Source organism: Lithobates pipiens, unplaced genomic scaffold (genome assembly GCF_037356315.1).
Source record: "Lithobates pipiens isolate NorthernLeopardFrog02 unplaced genomic scaffold, aLitPip1_a1.2 Scaffold_10, whole genome shotgun sequence".
Taxonomy (NCBI): domain Eukaryota; kingdom Metazoa; phylum Chordata; class Amphibia; order Anura; family Ranidae; genus Lithobates; species Lithobates pipiens.
The window spans coordinates 60521573-60543876 of NW_027507686.1; the positions used below are offsets into that span (position 1 = coordinate 60521573).

Sequence of the window (22304 nt, forward strand, 5' to 3'; positions counted from 1 at the left end):
GTTTGAAGATGTGTTGGTGACTTCGGATATGAGGTCATTCTTTCAGCCGACCCATCGACAGGTGTCATCCGGATCCAGCATCAGGGAACGCCTAGACCGTCAGGTGTCCGCTGACGCTCTGAGGAGTGATGAACCCCTGGACTACTGGGTGGGCAGGCTTGACCTCTGGCCAGACCTTGGCCAATTTGCAATCGAACTGTTGGCTTGCCCCTCATCCAGTGTCCTGTCCGAAAGGACGTTCAGCGCAGCAGGGGGGATCGTGACCGATAAGCGTACTCGCCTAGGTCACGACAGCGTTAACTACCTCACATTTCTAAAAATGAATGAGGCATGGATCTCGGAGGAATTCAACACATGTGACCAGTAGACCATGTATATGTCTATAAACAATTTTTTTAATCGAGCACACAGACCTCCTTTCTTCATTTGGCTCAATTCCTTGTCCAAAAAAAGCACACCGTACTATATGCCCGTACCCTCCTCTTTGAAGAGGTTGAGCGGCGTCATATTTCTACTGGGGCTGCTTATTATGAGGGGCTCCCACCATCCCTGTGCTGTGCTGACTTCCTCCTGGGGCTGCTTATTACGAGGGGCTCCCACCATCCCTGTGCTGTGCTGACTTCCTCCTGGGCTGTACCTCTGCTGTGCATATTATGAGGGGCTCCCACCATCCCTTTGCTATGCTTATTATGAGGGGCTCCCACCATCCCTGTGCTGTGTTGACTTCCTCCTGGGGCTGCTTATTATGAGGGGCTCCCACAATCCCTGTGCTATGCTGGCATCCTCCTGGGGCTGCTTATTATGAGGGGCTCCCACCATCCCTGTGCTATGCTTATTATGAGGGGCTCCCACCATCCCTGTGCTGTGCTGACTTCCTCCTGGGGCTGCTTATTATGAGGGGCTCCCACCATCCCTGTGCTATGCTGACATCCTCTTGGGGCTGCTTATTATGAGGGGCTCCCACCATCCCTGTGCTGTGCTGATTTCCTCCTGGGGCTGTACCTCTGCTGTGCATATTATGAGGGGCTCCCATCATCCCTGTGCTATGCTCATTATGAGGGGCTCCCACCATCCCTGTGCTATGCTCATTATGAGGGTCTCCCACCATCCCTGTGCTATGCTCATTATGAGGGGCTCCCACCATCCCTGTGCTATGCTCATTATGAGGGGCTCCCACCATCCCTGTGCTATGCTGACTTCCTCCTGGGGCTGCTTACGGCGCAGGTGTCAGTGCTGTATATCACGGTGCTGATGTCAGTGCTCTCTATCACGGTGCTGCTGTCAGTGCTGTATATCAAGGTGCTGGTGTTAGTGCTTTATGTTACGCTGCTGATGTCAGTGCTCTCTATCACGGTGCTGCTGTCAGTGCTGTATATCACAGTGCTGGTGTTAGTGCTTTATGTCATGCTGCTGATGTCAGTGCTCTCTATCACGGTGCTGTTGTCAGACCACTCTATTACGGTGCAGGTGTCAGTGCTGTATGTCACGCTGCTGGTGATCATCTCCTGCACCCTCTTCTTGCCTACCCTGACCTTCCCTCTCCTCCATTGCCTTCATGCGCTCCACAGTCCTGAATTGTCACAACAATTTCCCATATAAAAAAAGAATGCTTGTAGTTGTCGATCCCAGATTCACCTCATACATGTGTTATGTCATTGGCCATGTGGTGGGACTATGTTTGCACAGCTATTAATTATTTTGTGGCTGCAAATTTGACCTGTATGTTTGCAAAGTTCGCCTCCCATTGAAGTCGATGGGGCCCGCCGCGAATGTTCTGATTCGCGAACTATCGGCCACGTTCGCGGTCCGCGTTCGCGAAACGTCCCGTTGGAAGTTTGTCCATCACTACTCCTCTGTATTTATAATATAAAACTGCATGGAGGGCACTGGACAAAGCACTAGGGACAAAAGGGATGTGAAATCATTTCATACAGTGATGTAATCATTAAGATTACAGTGTACTGTATGTATTATGATTTTTCACATTTTTGAATTTGCCGCTTGGCTCTACCCCCATGCGCCGCTTGCAGGGAATGGAGCCCGGCACACAGAGGCATTGGGTGGAAGACACAGACACAGCGGGGGGGATATTGCAGGATCCTGGGGACAAGGTAAGTACACTGCACCAGGATCCTGCAATGCAATCCCGATTGTGGCTCGGGGTTACCGCTAATGGTGCGGAAATTTAACCCCGAGCCACACTCAGGGAAACCGCCAGGGAGGTTAATGAGAAGTTCACTTCAAATAAATAAATGCAATTTTTTTTTGCCTTTTGGAGCCTGGAAAACATGGCACCAGCGATCAGCAGATTGCTGATACCATGCAGGTCTCCTGCAGACTGTCAGTGTAAGCTGTTTGCCCTGTACATCGTACAGCCAGGCAGTTTCACACTGACAAGTAGACTCAATGAACTACCATAGCACTGAACAGCGCAGTGGTAGATCATTGAGAACTGCAAACCAACAGCCGCAAAGGATGGCGATGCTTGTAGATCATTCACACACACAGAGTCCTGTGCTGTGAATGAATAATGCAGCCGTGTGAGCAGAGCCCCGTGCGGCCGCACTGTTTTCAAAAAGTGACAGCTAGTATAGGGAACTTCTCCCCATGCTGCTGCCAGAGGGAGAGGAGGGAACGGTGAATGGCTGCAGCAGTAGGAACATGTTACATGTTTCACCTTAAAAACGGATGGAACATGTAACACGTTCCCAAAGGTGGATTTATCCTTTAAAGAATCTTAAAGACACAGCGCAACATACAGTGCCTTGCGAAAGTATTCGGCCCCCTTGAACTTTTCAACCTTTTGCCACATTTCAGGCTTCAAACAAAGATATCAAATTTAATTTTTTTGTGAAGAATCACCAACAAGTGGGACACAATTGTGAAGTGGAACAAAATCTATTGGATTTTTTAAACTTTTTTAACTAATAAAAAAATGAAAAGTGGGGCGTGCAAAATTTTTCGGCCCCCTTGCGTTAATACTTTGTAGAGCCACCTTTTGCTGCGATTACAGCTGCAAGTCGCTTGGGGTATGTCTCTATCAGATTTGCACATCGAGAGACTGAAATTCTTGCCCATTCTTCCTTGCAAAACAGCTCGAGCTCAGTGAGGTTGGATGGAGAGCGTTTGTGAACAGCAGTTTTCAGCTCTTTCCACAGATTCTCGATTGGATTCAGGTCTGGACTTTGACTTGGCCATTCTAACACCTGGATACGTTTATTTGTGAACCATTCCTTTGTAGATTTTGCTGTATGTTTGGGATTATTGTCTTGTTGGAAGATAAATCTCCATCCCAGTTTCAGGTCTTTTGCAGACTCCAACAGGTTTTCATCCAGAATGGTCCTGTATTTGGCTGCATCCATCTTCCCCTCAATTTTAACCATCTTCCCTGTCCCTGCTGAAGAAAAGAAGGCCCAAACCATGATGCTGCCACCACCATGTTTGACAGTGGGGATGGTGTGTTGAGGGTGATGAGCTGTGTTGCTTTTACGCCAAACATATCGTTTTGCATTGTGGACAAAAAGTTCGATTTTGGTTTCATCTGACCAGAGCACCTTCTTCCACATGTTTGGTGTGTCTCCCAGGTGGCTTGTGGCAAACTTTAGACAAGACTTTTTATGGATATCTTTGAGAAATGACTTTCTTCTTGCCACTCTTCCATAAAGGCCAGATTTGTGCAGTGTACGACTGATTGTTGTCCTATGGACAGACTCTCCCACCTCAGCTGTAGTTCTCTACAGTTCATCCAGAGTGATCATGGGCCTCTTGGCTGCATCTCTGATCAGTCTTCTCCTTGTCTGAGCTGAAAGTTTAGAGGGACAGCCAGGTCTTGGTAGATTTGCAGTGGTCTGATACCCCTTCCATTTCAAAATGATCGCTTGCACAGTGCTCCTTGGGATGTTTAAAGCTTGGGAAATCTTTTTGTATCCAAATCCGGCTTTAAACTTCTCCACAACAGTATTACGGACCTGCCTGGTGTGTTCCTTGGTCTTCATGATGCTCTCTGCGCATTCAACGGAACCCTGAAACTATCACAGAGCAGGTGCATTTATACAGAGACTTGATTACACACAGGTGGATTATATTTATCACCATCAGTCATTTAGGACAACATTGGATCATTCAGAGATCCTCGCTGAACTTCTGGAGTGAGTTTGCTGCACTGAAAGTAAGGGGGCCGAATAATTTTGCACGCACCACTTTTCAGTTTTTTATTTGCTAAAAAAGTTTAAAATATCCAATAGATTTCGTTCCACTTCACAATTGTGTCCCACTTGTTGGTGATTCTTCACAAAAAATTAAAATTTAATATCTTTATGTTTGAAGCCTGAAATGTGGCAAAAGGTTGAAAAGTTCAAGGAGGGCGAATACTTTCGCAAGCCACTGTATATATATATATATATATATATTAGACATGTGCGATTAGTTTCGTACGAATCTCAAATTCTTACGAATTTCCAAAAATTCGTACGTTCGGGAGGATCCGAAATACGAATTGCCGTGCGTCCGAATTCTGTACGGAATACGAACTTTTGTTTACGAATTCCGGATTTCGGACGACGACTCGGTCATTATGCTTATTATGACTTGTAAAAGACTTTTGTGATAGAAGTCAATGTAAGTTGCCTGAAGACATCAGTGAAGCACTTTCCTCCTCTCTGGGCAGGCTGCCAAGAAAAGATCAACGTGATACAATGTTTCTTCTTCAATGGGCTGAACTCTGTGTGTAGAAGTTCTCAGTTTACCCATTTAAAGACTAAATCTTTTCTGACACTTGTTGCTTATGTTAGGTGTGACCTCAACAAGTCACCTATTTGTCAGGTTATGTTACCGTTTCCCAATTGTTAGTTAGAGTTCTTATCCAAGCAAAGAGACACGGAGATATTATTCAGTATTTCTGCTCAGAAGTCCGTCGTTAACTCTGACTGTCTCTGACTGACTGTGGCTCTGAGGCTTCTTTATTACATCTTTTATAGACAGAAAAGAGCAAACATCAGCAAATGTAAAAAAAACAACATTTTCAAAGAAAAGGCAATTCTCCGTGTGTTATCAGCTGATAAGACAATCTTCCGGGCGTAGACTGCTTTTTAGGGCTGATGCGGCCTCTTCTTGATGAGTACGTGACAATAGATGACGAATCCTTATTTTACAGAGAAGGATAGAAAAATATATGTATTTAGTAAGACATAAGGTCAACCATTTTGTTTAGACACCCCTTAATCCTTACATTTCCCTCTTTGACATCACCCCTCCCTCTTGCCCTGGGTCCACCTGAACAAGTTCTAGTCAGCCTATATCCAGAGTACTCTCCCTGACCGCGAGTTGTCAGAGGGGTATACACCCATCCCCCTGGACAGTACCAACATCTAAAATTCAGGAAGAGTGGCTTTTCTGACAGATGGGTGATGTCAAGGATCTAAATCTACCTATCTTCACAAAAGTTCCATCTTTTCCGCATCATTTACCTTGGCTTTCTTGCAAAAGCACATAAACAACTTAAAGCATGCATAAAAGAAAAATACGAATAAGAGCACCACTATAATCGTCATTGCTGCCTTCTTAACCCAAGAGAATAACCCTGAGAAACTAAAAGTTCCACCAAACGGATCCCAGTCGCGACCAATATTTCGGGCCTTCTCTTGTAAATTCTTTACTTCCGTACGGTGTTGTGCAATGATGTCATAATAGTCAGGTACCTCAATACTGGTGTTATGTATCCAAGTACAGCACTCATAGTCCTCAGTAGTTTCACAGAGTCCTGTCAATGCTGCACTCATACTTTCAATTGCTAATTCATGTAATTCTAATTGTTGTCTGATGGCTCTGGTCTCCAGATTTAACTTAGTAATATCATCAGAGTTTTTCTCCAAAACATCATTAATAATTCCTGTATAGTTATTTAGTCGTTTCATTAAGTCTATACCCCATCCTGTCCAGGACGGGAACCAAGCCCATGCCATGTCCTTCTTCAGGAATATTTCTCTTTTACTACGATACCTGAGGGGATATCTAGGATGCATGCTAGCTTCTAATAGGTGATCACCTCGTTCATCACCTACTACTCCCATTACTGGTACTAAACTTGCGAGGTAGCACCATCCCTGAGCTCTTCTAGGTATCCAAGTATAACATTTATCCTCACAACAGATGTATATATTGTTTCCCAGTGCTACTGATCTTGAACTGATATCATTTCTATAACGAGAGGTGTATCCATAGAGGGATAAGTTGGATACTAACCACCTAACATTATTATCCACAATGTTAGTGAGGAAGTCAGATAATGTCTGGTGTGTGCTGGAATTACTGGGATAGAATCTTCCATTTAATACGACAATGGACAAATTAAACTTGCTGTCTTGGCATTCTCCATTTCCTCCCGTTGTGTTCCCTAAGTTGAAACACCAATCAGGGGAAAAGGCGAGGCCATTTGACTTAAACATTACTGTCTCATTGGTATTTGTTCTAATTATGTTAATGCTACTGTTAGCAAGATCAGTATAGTTTATAGGAACTGCCATCAGTGGTATACTTGCTGTGCTGGGGTGTAATTTGCTACAAATCCAACATTTCTCATATCCTGACTTCTGGGCATAAGCATATTTAAACTTCAGTAATAACATTTTTTTAGAAAATCCTTCATCCTTGTATATTTTATTCTGTGAGGTAACCAAACTATTAGCCAGAATTACTGAAACAATAAAAAGATACATGTTGTCATTTGCCAACTGGCTCCTTTTTACAATGAGAAGCGTGGATCCAGGTAGGTTTCCCTTCCAATTTCACTGAGGTTGCTGTAATCAATAGCACCTGGAAAGGACCTTCAAACCTTGGTTCCAGTGTCTTTCTGGTATGTTTCTTTACATACACATAGTCTCCTGGTTGTAGATCGTGTGTACCTGTGACAGAATTAGGGTCTGGAAGAGAAGAATACACACTCTTGTGGATTTTAGTCAGACGCTGTTGCAACTGTATTACATACGTAGTTAAACTATCACATTGTAATTGCATACTTTGAGGAAAATATAAACCTAATCTAGGTGCACTTCCAAACAGTATTTCATATGGGGATAACCCTGTTTTTCCCGTTGGGGTGTACCTAATAGAGAACAAAGCTAAAGCTAGGCACTCAGGCCATGGTTTATTTAACTCTTGCATAGCTTTTTGTATTTTCAGCTTGATTGTACCATTTACTCTTTCTACTGATCCTGAACTCTGTGGATGGTAAGGAGTATGAAAACTTTGTTGAACCCCTAACATTGCCATCACATTTTGCATTATTTCTCCCGTGAAATGTGTCCCCCTATCTGATTCTATTGTTTCTGGGAGACCAAACCTAGGTATCAGCTCAGTAATCAGTTTCTTGGCGGTGGCTTTTGCCGTAGCTGATTTCACAAGATAACTTTCGGCCAGCCTGAAAATAGGCAGATGCACACGAGAACAAATTCAAAGGGGCCGCTCTTAGGCATTTGTATGTAGTCAATCTGCAGTCTCTGAAAGGGATATTGGGCCCGGACCTGATGTTTACGTGGGGTTTTCACTCTCTGTCCTGGGTTATTAATCAGACAGATTTGGCATGCAGCACAGTAGTTCCTTGCAGTACTACTGAATCCAGGGGCTAGCCATCCTTGGCTTACAATCCTATACATAGAATTGGAGCTGACATGAGTGGGTAAGTGGACAGCCGCTGCCATTGCTGGGTATAGAGAAGCAGGTAGGCATATTCTGCCTCCTTCCCTCCATGTATTGTCAAGGCCTGGTGCTGCTCCCTCCTTAACCCAACGGTCCTTCTCAATAGCCCCTGCTTGTTCCTGTAGTTCCATTAGCTGCTGCCATGTGGTTTCGGGCATACTCACCTGTACCGTGGCTAAGGTCTCAGGGCTTACTTCCCCTAGAGCTGCCTTCTTTGCAGTTAAATCTGCAAATGCGTTTCCTTTTGCCTCAGTTGTTTTTGCGCTCGTGTGTGCCGCTATCTTCATGATGGCTACTCTTATAACCTTTTGAAGATTGTTCAGGACTCTTTTGATTCCTTCACCATGTTTAACAGGTGTGCCTGCTGCTGTAAGGTAACCTCTAGCTTTCCATATGTGGCCATAATCATGTGCCACACCGTAGGCGTATGCGGAATCAGTGTAAATGTTCCCTTCTTGTCCCTCCAAGTGTTCTAGGGCTTTCTCTAGAGCGGTTAGTTCCGCTTCTTGTGCCGACGTGTACTGGTAGTGACTTTGCCTCAATTACCTGTGTGTCCGTTACCACAGCATAACCTGTGTGATATTTACCTTTGTCATCGGCAAATCTACTACCATCTATGTACAGTGTGTGTTCTGCATTTGTAATGGGTATGTCTGTGACATGTGGGAACCCCGTGGTTTCTTGTTCCATAAGTTGAAAACAATCGTGTTCATCAGATGTTATGTCATGAAATGAAAGTGTGTCAGAATCCTGAGTATCTTGTGCTGTATCTACACCATTATCATCATTACTCCCCCCTGTCAAATCTGTCTGTAATGGTAAAAGCTGTGCTAAGTTAAAAGAAGTGCATCGCTGAAAGGTAACATTGGGGGGTAGGAGCAAGGTGCATTGTAGACGCAGCTGCCTTGCCATTGATATGCGTTTTGGCTGGACCTGTGATAAGATGGCGTGTATGTCATGTGTGGTATGTACCACTACAGGATTGTCTAAGACAATTTCTGAGGATTTGTCAATGATAATTGACACTGCTGCAACTGCTCGTACACAGGACGGTGATCCTCTAGAGACAGGATCGAGGGCCGCCGAGAAGTATGCTACCGGCCTTTGTTTGATGTGTTGTTGTGTCAACACCCCTGTTGCGTGTCCCGTGATTTCAGCAATGTACAAATGAAATGTTTTGGTATAATCAGGGATCCCGATCGCAGGTGCCGAAATCAGTAACCTTTTTAAGGTGCTAAAAGATTCATGACCTGCTTCTGTGAGTACATAGGGTACTATTTTCAAGCAATCATATAATGGCTGCATCAGAGAACTGGCATGTGGTATCCATTGTCTACAATATGACACCATTCCCAGAAACATACGAAGTTGCTTAAAATTGCGTGGGATATTCATTTGTCTTATGGCCTGGACTCGGTCTTCAGTGAGGTGTCGAGTACCCTGGGATATACAGTGGCCCAAAAAGACAACCTTTTTCTGACATACCTGTAACTTAGTTCTATTCACCTTGCACCCTTTTTCAGCCAGGAATTGTAACAATGATAGAGTGGCTTTTAAACAAGTATCGTTATCCGGACAACATAACAATAGGTCATCTACATATTGCAACAATACACAAGTGTCAGGCGGTTGCCATTCCCCCTATTTTTACTTTTTAAGGTTTAGTCAGTGGGGCATCAGTCAAAAGACCGTCATAACCACTTATGGGTATGGTGTCACGGGACGTCATGTGTGGAGGGACTACTGAATCAGACAACAGACTGCGTGACGCTCCTGTGTCAACCAAACAAGGAATATGTTTACCTTCCACCTTCATCAACATGTGGAGCATTTTGTTCTCTGATTCAGCTAGGACTGGGGCAAGTCATGCGGTCGGATCGTCCCTATCATTGGTACGCCTCTGTCTGTAGTCCCTCGTGTCTCTGTCCGTGTTTCCTTCCTGTTCGTCTTTTATCCTTTTCCTACAGTCTCTTTTTATATGTCCCACCTTGTTGCAGTAATAACAGGTAAGAGGTTTACGGGAGGAATTCCCTCCTTCATTGACCCGGGCAACAGTGTTAACTCCCGGTGTCCTTCTGGGTTTAGTTTCTGCTAAATCAGCCTCTATGCCTTGTGCTTTCTGCAACAATGTTCCTCTGTCCCGTATGGCTCTCCATTCGGGAGTACATGCCTTCAGTTTGTCACCTATTTGGGGTACTAGTCCTTCCATAAACTGTCGATTGAAAGCCCTAATGGTGACGGGTAAGGCTAAATCTAGACCTTCGTCAGCCATCATGCTTTCCATGTTGAGGTAAAATTCTGTAACAGTCTGACCTGGGGCCTGTTTTATGGGCGCTGTCGAACCCCTTTCCTGCTGTTTCCCTTGGCAAAATTCTCGTAACTGAGCAATAAACAGGGGTCTAGAGTCTATATGACGGGGGTGTATTCCTGGTGGATCTGTGGTAGGATCCCCTTGTGGTCTATGTGGAGCAATTTCATTCATAAATTGATTAAACATCGTTAGTGTCATTTTATGTCTACACAAATCTTCCCCATCTTGCCAAGTTGCTTCATGTGTGTCTAGTAATTGTGTCACGAATCTACAGAATGCGGCAGGTTTTGCTACGGGATCAGGAGCATTCTGTATTAATGCCATAAGAGTGTCAGCCGACCAAGGTGTCCATGTCCTCAGAACGACTTGTCGGGTCACTGTAGGTGGCTGTCCTGCTTGACCCGCATTTGGATTATTTACTTGTATTACCCTAGTCCGACTATGGACTGGAGCTACGGGCTCTGGTCTTTGAGCGCCGCAATGTACACATTCCTGTGCCCAGTCTGGGTTCTGGGTACCGCATACTCGGCAAACCCATCCTCTTCCTCTTAAGGAAGGATAAAGTTTTGGTCTTTCATTACCTGGTGTGGTAGTGTTATAAGGAGGTGGAGTACCTCCCGTATTTACCCTATCGCCGGGAGCAGAAGGAAGACTTTTGTGTCGGACCTTCATATCCCATCCACCCTTTTCCTGACAATACTCCCATCCCTCCTCTTCAGCCCTGTTGGAAACCTTAATTAAACATTGTATTTGTGATACCCATCTGTTCTGCAATATCTCTCCCTGTCTGTCTTTCTTTATTTCTTCCCAACCTTCTACACTTAATCCATTTTCTCCATCCATCCCCAATTTCTTGAGAATCCTATTTGTGCCCTGTGCCTTATCCTTCCCATACAACATTGTAATTATGTCTTTAACAGCATAACATTTCTGAGATTCCTCCTGGGGTTTACCATGTGTCTGGCCCATTTTGACAGTCCTGCCTAGGTGGCGTTTGGATCACTTACTAAGTGTCTCGTTGCCTTCTCCTCCTAGGGTGCCAAAATACTAAAAACCTCTCCTAGATGAGATTTCTGAAATCGAATTACCTTATATGCTAGCCAACTGACAAATATTATGACCAGACTGACGGCTACAACATATACAAGCATTCCCTTTTGGTGGCCAAACACATATGACTAGGTCTCCGGGACTTTGTGGAGACCTTATTTCCGTCCCATTACCATGGAATCTCTCAGCATTCGTTTCTTATTCCTGCTTTATTGAGGCAGTCAGGACTTATACTTTCAACCCGTTTTTAGGCTCATGAATCAAAAAGCGTATATCAAACTTAAGTGTCGGACCCCCAAAGTACTCTTACGAGTTAAGGGCGCATTTCGTTACCCATTGGGATGATATATGTTTCAAATCACACCATACAAACAGGGCTTATTTCATTCACAACAGACGACAAGTAGACAGACAAGAAACAACGGTAACATAAGCCAAAATATTAAGTTCAAGACCCACTTACTACAGAGGTTGGTGTTTACCTGAAGAACAATTCAGACAGATCAGGTGGGCACAAATCTAAGAAGCACAGAGTTTATAAGAAAATAAAGCTTTTCTTACCTGCGCAGGATTTGTCTGTGGTTCTTGATGTGCCCGGCCTTTTTGTTCCGTCCTTATGTTCGTTCGCCTCTTGTAGTTACTTCAGCGAGTCCCTATTCGCGGCGCCAGAAATGTTAGGTGTGACCTCAACAAGTCACCTATTTGTCAGGTTATGTTACCGTTTCCCAATTGTTAGTTAGAGTTCTTATCCAAGCAAAGAGACACGGAGATATTATTCAGTATTTCTGCTCAGAAGTCCGTCGTTAACTCTGACTGTCTCTGACTGACTGTGGCTCTGAGGCTTCTTTATTACATCTTTTATAGACAGAAAAGAGCAAACATCAGCAAATGTAAAAAAAAAAACATTTTCAAAGAAAAGGCAATTCTCCGTGTGTTATCAGCTGATAAGACAATCTTCCGGGCGTAGACTGCTTTTTAGGGCTGATGCGGCCTCTTCTTGATGAGTACGTGACAATAGATGACGAATCCTTATTTTACAGAGAAGGATAGAAAAATATATGTATTTAGTAAGACATAAGGTCAACCATTTTGTTTAGACACCCCTTAATCCTTACACTTACTAGTAAAAATCCAGTATTTTCTGCTAGAAAATCACTCAGAAGCCCCAAAAATTATATATATATTTTTAGCAGAGACCCTAGGGAATAAAATAGCGGTTGTTGCAATATTTAATGTGACGCGGTATTTGCGCAGAGGTCTTTCAAACGCAAGTTAGCCCTTTTTTTTCCGGTCGACCTCTAGAGAGCACTGACATTAGCAGCGTGACATACAGCAATGACACCTGCACTGTGATAGAGTGATCTGACACCAGCACCGTGATAGAGAGCACTGACATCAGCAGCGTGACATAAAGCACTGACACCAGCACCGTGATATAAAGCACTGACACCAGCACCGTGATATACAGCACTGACACCAGCACCGTGATATACAGCACTGACGCCTGCACCGTAAGCAGCCCCAGGAGGAAGTCAGCATAGCACAGGGATGGTGGGAGCCCCTAATAATAAGCAGCCCCAGGAGGAAGTCAGCATATCACAGGGATGGTGAACTTTGCAAACCTACAGGTCATATTTGCAGCCACAAAATAATTACTAGCTGTGCACACATAGTCCCACCACATGGCCAATGACATAACACATGTATGAGGTGAATCTGGGATCGACAACTACAAGCATTCTTTTTTTATATGTGAAGTTCTGAAAATTCAGGAATCTTGAGACAATGGAGGCGAGGGAAGGTCAGGGTAGGCAAAGAAGAGGGTGCAGGAGATGATCACCAGCACCAGCACCGTGATATAGAGCACTGACATCTGCACCATGATAGAGTGATCTGACACCAGCACCATGACATAACACATTTATGAGGTGAATCTGGGATCGACAACTACAAGCATTCTTTTTTATATGTGAAATTCAGAAAATTCAGGAATCTTGAGACAATGGAGGCGAGGGAAGGTCAGGGTAGGCAAACAAGAGGGTGCAGAAGATGATCACCAGCACCGTGATATAGAGCACTGACACCTGCACCGTGATAGAGTGATCTGACAACAGCACCGTGACATAACACATGTATGAGGTGAATTTGGGATCGACAACTACAAGCATTCTTTTTTTATATGTGAAATTTTGAAAATTCAGGAATCTTGAGATAATGGAGGCGATGGAAGGTCAGGGTAGGCAAAGAAGAGGGTGCAGGAGATGATCACCAGCACCAGCACTGTGATATAGAGCACTGACACCTGCACTGTGATAGAGTGATCTGACACCAGCACCGTGACATAACACATGTATGAGGTGAATCTGGGATCGACAACTACAAGCATTCTTTTTTTATATGTGAAATTCTGAAAATTCAGGAATCTTGAGATAATGGAGGCGAGGGAAGGTCAGGGTAGGCAAAGGTATCAGGAGCAAGTCATCGACCATGTATGGTCACATCTGGTGCTCCCAGGAAACCGGCACATGGCTCCGCAGTGTGGGCTTTTTTTAACGTGTCCGCTGCTGACAATAGCGTTGCCATCTGCAATCTTTGCAGTCAACGCATTAGTCGCGGTAAGCCCAACACTCACCTAGGGATGACCGCCTTAAGAAGGCACATGAGCAGCCATCACCGAGCCCAGTGGGAGCAACAGAACACACAAAGCCACACTCCAGGCTCTCACCGTCCAGCCTCGTCTTCTAGTTCTCCTTCTCCTCTCTCTTCACAATTGTCCTCCACTCCACCTTCCATCACGCCAAGCTCACGTTTTTCTGCAAAAAGGCAGGCTTCCGTGGGCCTAATGTTCGAGCGTAAAAAAATGATGACGCCGGATAACCCTCTTGCCCAACGGTTGACGGCTGGCTTGTCAGAACTCATAGCCCGCCAACTACTGCCATATAAACTGGTGGACTCGGAGGCCTTTTGCAAATTTGTGGCCATTGGAACACCACAATGGAAGGTCCCAGGAAAGAAGTATTTCTCACAGAAGGGCATCCCAGAGCTATATGGCCATGTTCAGCGGCAAGTGAATGTATCTCTGGCACACAGTGTCGGTGCCAAGATACATCTGACCACAGACACGTGGTCTAGCAAACACGGGCAGGGAAGGTATATCACTTTTACTGCCCACTGGGTAAACCTGACGGCCGTCAAGCATGTAACCAGTGGCACCTGTGTAGATTTGGTTTTACCGCCACGGATTGCACGCAGGCCTGGCCCTTCTTCTCCTCCTCCTACTCCATCTTCCTCCCTCTCCTCCTCGGCTGACTCCTCCTTTTCCGCTGCTAGCGGCTCTTCCGCTGTGCCGCCCAAGCTCCCCAGAACCTATTCGACATGCCAGGTGAGACGTTGCCATGCCTGTTGTGCCTGGAAGCCAAGAGCCACACTGGCCCGGCACTCCTTTCAGCTTTGCGTTCACAGGCAGATCAGTGGCTAACACCGCTCAATTTGACAGTTGGTAAAGTGGTGTGTGACAACGGTGCCAATCTGCTTAGCACATTGAAACAGGGCAAAATCACATACGTGTCATGCATGGCACACGTCTTAAACTTGGTTGTTCAGTGATTCCTCGTCAAATACCCTGGGGTCCAGGACATCTTGCGGCAGGCAAGGAAAATCTCGGCCCATTTCAGAAGATCTTACACGGAACTGAGATGGAACTCAACCTTCTATATGCTTGTTAGGCTGCTCCAGCAGAAACGTGCAGTTAACGTCTACCTGTATGAACTTTGTGGCAGAACAGGTTCTGGGGAGCTGGGGTTTTTTACACCGCGCCAGTGGCTGCTATAGCGCAACGCATGCAGACTTCTGCGCCCATTTGAGGAGATCACCAAACTGGTCAGTCGCAGCCATGGCGCCATCAGTGACATGGTACCTTATGCCTTCTTTATGGAGCGTGCATTGCGTCGTGTCATTGATCAAGCTGTGGAGGAGCAGGAGCGGAAAGATGAGGAAGTCGCAATGCTGGTTGAATTCCCAGGGGGGGCTACTCTATCGGAGACAAGTGAACAACAGGAGTCTGAAGAGGAGTCAGAGGAGGATGGTTCCCGGGGCGGATGAGGAGGAGCAAGAAGAGCATGCTTTAAACCTTTCTGGGATTCCTGTTGTTGTGCGTGGATGGGGAGAGGAGAATGAAGAGGACGACATTATCCTGGATGATGAGCAGGAGCCACGCCACCACACCGCTTCCAGTTTAGTGCAAATGGGGGCCTTCATGCTCCAGTGTTTTAATAGGGACCCCCGTATAAAAAGCATAAGGGTCAAGGACCAGTACTGGGTGGCAACGTACTTAGACCCCCGGTACAAACACATAATGGCGGAAATGTTACCGCCATCACAGAGGGCTGGCAGAGTGGAGCATTTCCAGGCCTTGCTTCGAGAAATGCTGCATTCTGCTTTTGCGTGCGCTGGCAGAGGAGCAATTCCCACTCCCAGAGAAGGAGTTGCGGGTACCAATCCAACAGCGCCTGCAAGAAGAGGCCGGTTTGAAGATGTGTTGGTGACTTCGGATATGAGGTCATTCTTTCAGCCGACCCAATCGACAGGTGTCACCCGGATCCAGCATCAGGGAACGCCTAGACCGTCAGGTGTCCGACTACATTGGGTTAACGGCCGATGTGGACACTGAGGAGTGATGAACCCCTGGACTACTGGGTGGGCAGGCTTCACCTCTGGCCAGAGCTTGCCCAATTTGCAATCAAACTGTTGGCTTGCCCCTCGTCCAGTGTTCTGTCCGAAAGGACGTTCAGCGCAGCAGGGGGGATCGTGACCGATAAGCGTACTCGCCTAGCTCACGACAGTGTTAACTACCTCACATTTCTAAAAATGAATGAGGCATGGATCTCGGAGGAATTCAACACATGTGACCAGTAGACCATGTATATGTCGATAAACAATTTTTTTAATCTAGCACACAGACCTTTTTTCTTCATTTGGCTCACTTCCTTGTCCAAAAAAAGTACACCGTACTATATGCCTGTACCCTCCTCTTTGAAGAGGTTGAGCGGTGTCATATTTCTACTGGGGCTGCTTATTATGAGAGGCTCCCACTATCCCTGTGCTGTGCTGACTTCCTCCTGGGGCTGTACCTCTGCTGTGCATATTATGAGGGGCTCCCACCATTCCTGTGCTATGCTTATTATGAGGGGCTCCCACCATCCCTGTGTTATGCTGACATCCTCCTGGGGCTGCTTATTATGAGGGGCTCCCACCATCCCTGTGCTATGCTGACATCCTCCTGGGGCTGCTTATTATGAGGGGCTCCCACCATCCCTGTGCTTTGCTGACTTCCTCCTGGGGCTGTACCTCTGCTGTGCATATTATGAGGGCTCCCACCATCCCTGTGCTATGCTCATTATGAGGGGCTCCCACCATCCCTGTGCTATGCTCATTATGAGGGGCTCCCACCATCCCTGTGCTATGCTGACTTCCTCCTGGGGCTGCTTACGGTGCAGGTGTCAGTGCTGTATATCACGGTGCTGATGTCAGTACGCTTTATCACGGTGCTGGTGTTAGAGCTTTATGTCACGCTGCTGATGTCAGTGCTCTCTATCACGGTGCTGCTGTCAGTGCTGTATATCACGGTGCTGGTGTTAGTGCTTTATGTCACGCTGCTGATGTCAGTGCTCTCTATCACGGTGCTGTTGTCAGATGACTCTATCACGGTGCAGGTGTCATTGCTGTATGTCACGCTGCTGATGTCAGTGCTCTCTATCACGGTGCTGCTGTCAGATGACTCTATCACGGTGCAGGTTTCATTGCTGTATGTCACGCTGCTGGTGATCATCTCCTGCACCCTCTTCTTTGCCTAACCTGACCTTCCCTCTCCTCCATTGCCTTCATGCGCTCCACAGTCCTGAATTGTCACAACAATTTCCCATATAAAAAAAAGAATGCTTGTAGTTGTCGATCCCAGATTCACCTCATACATGTGTTATGTCATTGGCCATGTGGTGGGACTATGTTTGCACAGCTATTAATTATTTTGTGGCTGCAAATTTGGCATGTAGGTTTGCAAAGTTCGCCTCCCATTGAAGTCAATGGGGCCCGCCGTGAACGTTCCGGTTCACGAACTATCGGCCGCGTTCGTGGTCCGCGTTCGCGAAACGTCCCGTCGGAAGTTCGTCCATCACTATTCACCAATAGGTGGGGACTCTCATTCTGCCAGTTCATTTTTAGGATTCATACTTATTGACTACCATGAGGCTCCATAGATTTATTGTCATAGTGCATACACTAGCATTGCCCTACAGGGGACATGAATTTATGTAAGGGCCTACCCTTAAACATTGACTGGAATATGCATGGCACCTAGACATTTACACTTTTAGTCTTTCCTTTGGTGCACATACTCTACAACCTTTCCTCCGTTGAATAGTTCTTTCCTCGCAGAATGTAGACACTGCATGCAAAACATAAAATATTTCCGTTCTGTTCTGTACTTACACATATTCAGCTGCCTCACAAAACTTGCCATGTTATTGTGCTTGAAGTACTTCGGTAGAACTTCCTTTGCAAACCTGCCTTGGTCAAAAACATGGAAACTGGTGCCATTCTGCAAGAGAGAATTTGGAATATATTTAATGGTGCCGGGAACAAAATAATCTGAAACGGAAAAGAATAAAAGAGTAGTATTCCCTACTAGAAAGGAGGTAGGCCGGCAATACAATAGAACATTTGAACCCAGGGGCAAGGGCATTGCACAGCAAACTGTGAACATATTTATTGATGAATAAGTATTAATTCCACGCTAAGGGTCTATAATCTGAAATCTGGCTGCTGCCTTACCTCAACTTCCCCACCTGTAGGTGGAGTCTATAAAGGTAAATCTAAAAGAGAGGTATGTGTGGTGCTGCCCAATACTAGTGTCTATTTTATTAAATAAATAAATTCATCTGCATGGTGCCTTTAACTTTAGTGCTAATAAAACTATGTGTTCTAACTGATTTGTGTCACTTATTTATACCATGTTACCCTTTTAGTAGCTAAATAAATAAATAGCTAAATTGAGTGAACAAATGTATGCCTGCTGTCCCTTTAAATGCTGCACTGAATGAAAAGTGTGTGTTGTTGTTCAAACTACATTTTCCCAGTTGTAACACATTTAATAAATACAATTAATACTGGTAAATGTTCAATATGAAAGTACTCTCATGCCCATTAAACAAAAACTTATGTGCAACAAAACAATTTAAAGGTCTATAAAGAAATGTAAAAATCATTAGTCCATATAAACTCTTCCAATCCAAAATGAATGGTGCTTAAGCATTCATGCATGTACAAGCGGCTGGTGAATAGGTGAAATCACTCGTGCTCCCGCCTCCAGGTCTGTGCTCACCACCAGATGGTTAAGCCCCAACAGGGGTCAAAGGAACCAAACATACTGTAGATGCTCCAAATCCCTTTGGATGGTATCTGATATCTCATCCTCCTCTTCACAGTATATAGTCAGTGGATGTGCTCATATGGATGGGTGAACAGAAAACGCATCTCGTAGCATAATTCAGTTTTTACATTTATTCTTATAAAAGACAAAAACTCACTTATATGAAAGAGGGAAGATAAAATGCATGCAATATACAATGTGGCCAGGATGCCCTGTGGAAACTGAAAGTGACGCGATGACGCTCCAAGCCCTGCCCTACACGTTTCATCAGAGTGACGCCATAAGGAGCTTGTGAGATAGATTAAAGTAATAAAGGGGTTTACACTAGAGTTCTCTATTTTATATATATATATATATTAAGAAAACAGTTATTTTGGAGTGGAAAAGCTGCTGCCCTGGATATATTAACCTGTTGGGGAAAAAAAATGCATTAAGATCATACTCTTCACAGAGGGGTCATGGTCATCTAGTGAGTTCTCGGCTGTGGTGGCGATGCACGGTGGAGGATTAGCAGCACGGAAGAGATAATTTATACTCAGAGCACCATATAAAGTGATATCACTTATTGTTTTATACACAGACAGTATTGGATAGTACTTGGATACTTTGCAGAAGAATTGTTATGTTAGAGCTCATAAACAAAAATACTGATTTGCACATGGAAGAACATTTGGACACTTTACATAAGACTCCCTAACTCCCTAAGGCACACAATAAAGAAGTTCCTCTAAAGCTGGCTATACCGTATGTAGTGCTACCCCCATAGGAGCCGGTTGAGTATTACCTAGATAGTCCTTACTTCTTCACTGGCAGCCAGGTAGACACACTTAGGCTTGATGTAGTCAAATACCAGTCTAGGGGTGTTGTTTTGTAGTTTTTTTTTGAGGAACTTGGATGAGGTAGGGTGTTTGTAGTAGGACACTCCAGAACAAAACTATTTACAACTTAAGCACTCTAGCTGATCTGGAATTGAGTAGGTGAAGGCCCTTGCTGGGAGCAGATGGCAGACTTCTCCTGTGTAGCAGTGAAGGAATAAAGAATATGAGCAAAGTCTGTTGTAGTAAATGATAGGTTGGCAAAGCTCTTTAGGTCACTAGCCAGTGATCTCTTTAGTTGGACCCTTGGCTAAATGTACTAACGCAAAGGGGTATCCAAAAAGAAACACCCCCTAGATCTTTGGTCTGTACTCACAGGTGTACTAGGACCCCTCCATTTTAGCTTCAGGCCCTTCGGTTGCCCACCTGGGGCAGCATAGCAGCAGGTACAAGGGGAGGCAAGCCTGCCTCACCCCTGACTGGTGCACTCTACCCAGAGCTAAAGTGTTCTCTGAATATATAGGCCAATCCCAGCATGCTCAGGAGCACCTCTCCTGTAATTGGCCGAGACTGCTACGTACATACTCATGCTGCCTATTTGCCTAGCTCCCACCAATGTTCCAGAAAGCTCTACTAGTTTCTTGAAGACAGGAGGAGCCCCTAGGCAAACTTAGAGTGGTTGTTAACCCACTTCTATCAAATCTTCTTATTCCCTCTGTACCTTAATAATGTAAATGTCCCTGTGCCTGTGTTCTGTAAAAAATCAGTTGATCTGTACTGATATAAACTCCGCTCCGGGCGCACAGCTGATTCCTCTCATCGCTTCTCTCTCTGGCTCACAAAGGGCAATTTGACCACACTAGTGACCAGAAAATCAAACAAACGTTCTTAACTATTTGCCTACCGCCAACAGTACATTTACTGCTGGTGGGCAGCATCCCAAGGCACTGCTACATACCCGCATGTTGTGGTGGTGATGCGCACAGTTCGCATCCCCTGGGGTGTGCAGCATGATCCACTCCAGACACAGCAGATTGTGTTACTCATTATTGGGTCACTGTGAGCAGCCTAGAGACCAATAGTAATGGAATCCATTCATGGCATCATTGTTTACTACTGTGTGTGATCTGTGACTGGTCACCAGTGATCACATGGGCCATGGGTAATAACTGTGGGTCAATCACAGCATCATAATTGTAAGCTATAGGGTTGATTTACTAAAGCTGGAGAATGCAAAATCTGTTGCAGCTGTGCACTGTAGCCAATCAGATTGTAACTTCAGCTTATTCAATTAAAGTGATTGTAAAGGCAGAGTTTTTTTATCCTAATGCATTCAATGCATAAAAAACCTCTGTGTGCAGCAGCCTTCCTCAGCCCCCCTAATACTTGAGCCCCATCTAGATCCAGCGATGTTGCAGGAGGGTCTTGGCTGCCCGGGATTTATTTGTTATATATATATATATATATATATATATATATATATATATATATATATATATTGTAATGTTCGGGGGACCAGGTAGACCGCAGGACACAGGCTTTTCATACAACAAAGGGTTTATTAACTTAAATAGCTTTACAGCAGCCAAAAACAAAAGGAAAAAGATTTGTAGTCTCACCGACTTGCAAAGTCCAGAACAGCTGTCCTTATCAGAAACAGAGCTTGGTCTTGATGGCAGGTAGCTTCTCCTACCAGGAGCCTTCCAAACAGGACACTGCTGTCCACTTAATTTGCTGCAACCCAAAACAAACGCCAAACACCATCCACCATGTGTTCTCCACTCCTCCACACCCATCTACAACTTCCTGTCTTGCCTTTTAAAGACACTTCCTCTAACAGGTGGGTTAATCAATTTTCATTCCCTAAAGAGAGCACAACCCAAACAGAGGGGAAATATAGCATCCTTCCAGGACCCAGCCACGGCGTCCATTACATATCCCCCCCCTGTGCCCCAACGCCAAGGAGGTGGAGGCAACAGTGGAGCTCAAACAATGGACTCGGGAGAGGGCATCTGCGTTTTGATGCAGTCTCCCGGGCCTATGCTCCACTACAAACTTAAATTCCTGGAGTGCCAGGAACCACCGGGTAACCCTGGCATTAGTCCCTTTTCCCTGTCTCAGCCATGTTAAAGGGGCATGGTCAGAAATCAACCTAAACTTCCTCCCCAAAAGGTAATATCTGAGGGATTCCAGAGCCCACTTAATGGCCAGACACTCTCGTTCAATTATGGCATAGTTTTTCTCCGCTGGTGTTAACTTCCTGCTGAGGAAGACTATCGGGTGTTCCTCGCCATGAATAACCTGTGACAACACCGCTCCCAATCCTACATCGGAAGCATCAGTCTGGACAATAAATTCTTTCGAAAAATTGGGTGCTACAAGGACAGGGTGTTGGCACAGCGCCGACTTGAGCTCCAAAAAAGCCTTCTCAGCGTCTGCATTCCACTCCACCATGACCGATTTCCGACCCTTAGTCAGATCGGTCAACGGAGCCGCCAACGTGGCAAAGTTGTGTACAAACCTCCTGTAGTATCCCACCATGCCCAGGAATGCACGTACCTGCTTTTTTGTGAGGGGGCGGGGCCAATTCTGTATAGCCTCTATCTTGTTGACCTGAGGTTTCACTACCCCTCTACCCACGATATAACCCAGGTATTTCACCTCCTCCATTCCCAAAGCACATTTTTCAGGGTTTATTGTAAACCCCTCCTTCCAAAGAGAGTCCAGCACTGCCTGCACTTTGGGCAAATGTGATTCCCAGTCTTTGCTAAAAATGACTATATCGTCCAAGTATACTGAGGCATACTTCCGGTGAGGTCGTAAAATCCTATCCATTGCTCTCTGGAAAGTGGCTGGAGCAGTTTGCAATCCAAAAGGCATCCTTTTGTACTGAAAACTCCCCTCTGGGGTAGAAAAAGCAGTTTTCTCTCTAGCAGCCTTAGTCAACGGTATTTGCCAATACCCCTTGGTAAGGTCTAACGTAGTGATATACCTGGCTGGACCTAGTCTC

The 22304-nt window shown here is 45.3% G+C and overlaps 1 long non-coding RNA gene across 1 annotated transcript in view; it reads right to left on the reverse strand.

Moving 5' to 3' along the window:
• The window catches only part of LOC143941775 (uncharacterized), a 40327-nt gene extending 22697 nt beyond the window's left edge, over positions 1-17630 (reverse strand). Inside the window, exon 1 of the long non-coding RNA XR_013264414.1 lies at positions 17540-17630. This is a non-coding gene — a long non-coding RNA (uncharacterized LOC143941775). The remainder of the gene's footprint in view (positions 1-17539) is intronic.
• Between the last annotated feature and the right edge of the window lie 4674 nt (positions 17631-22304).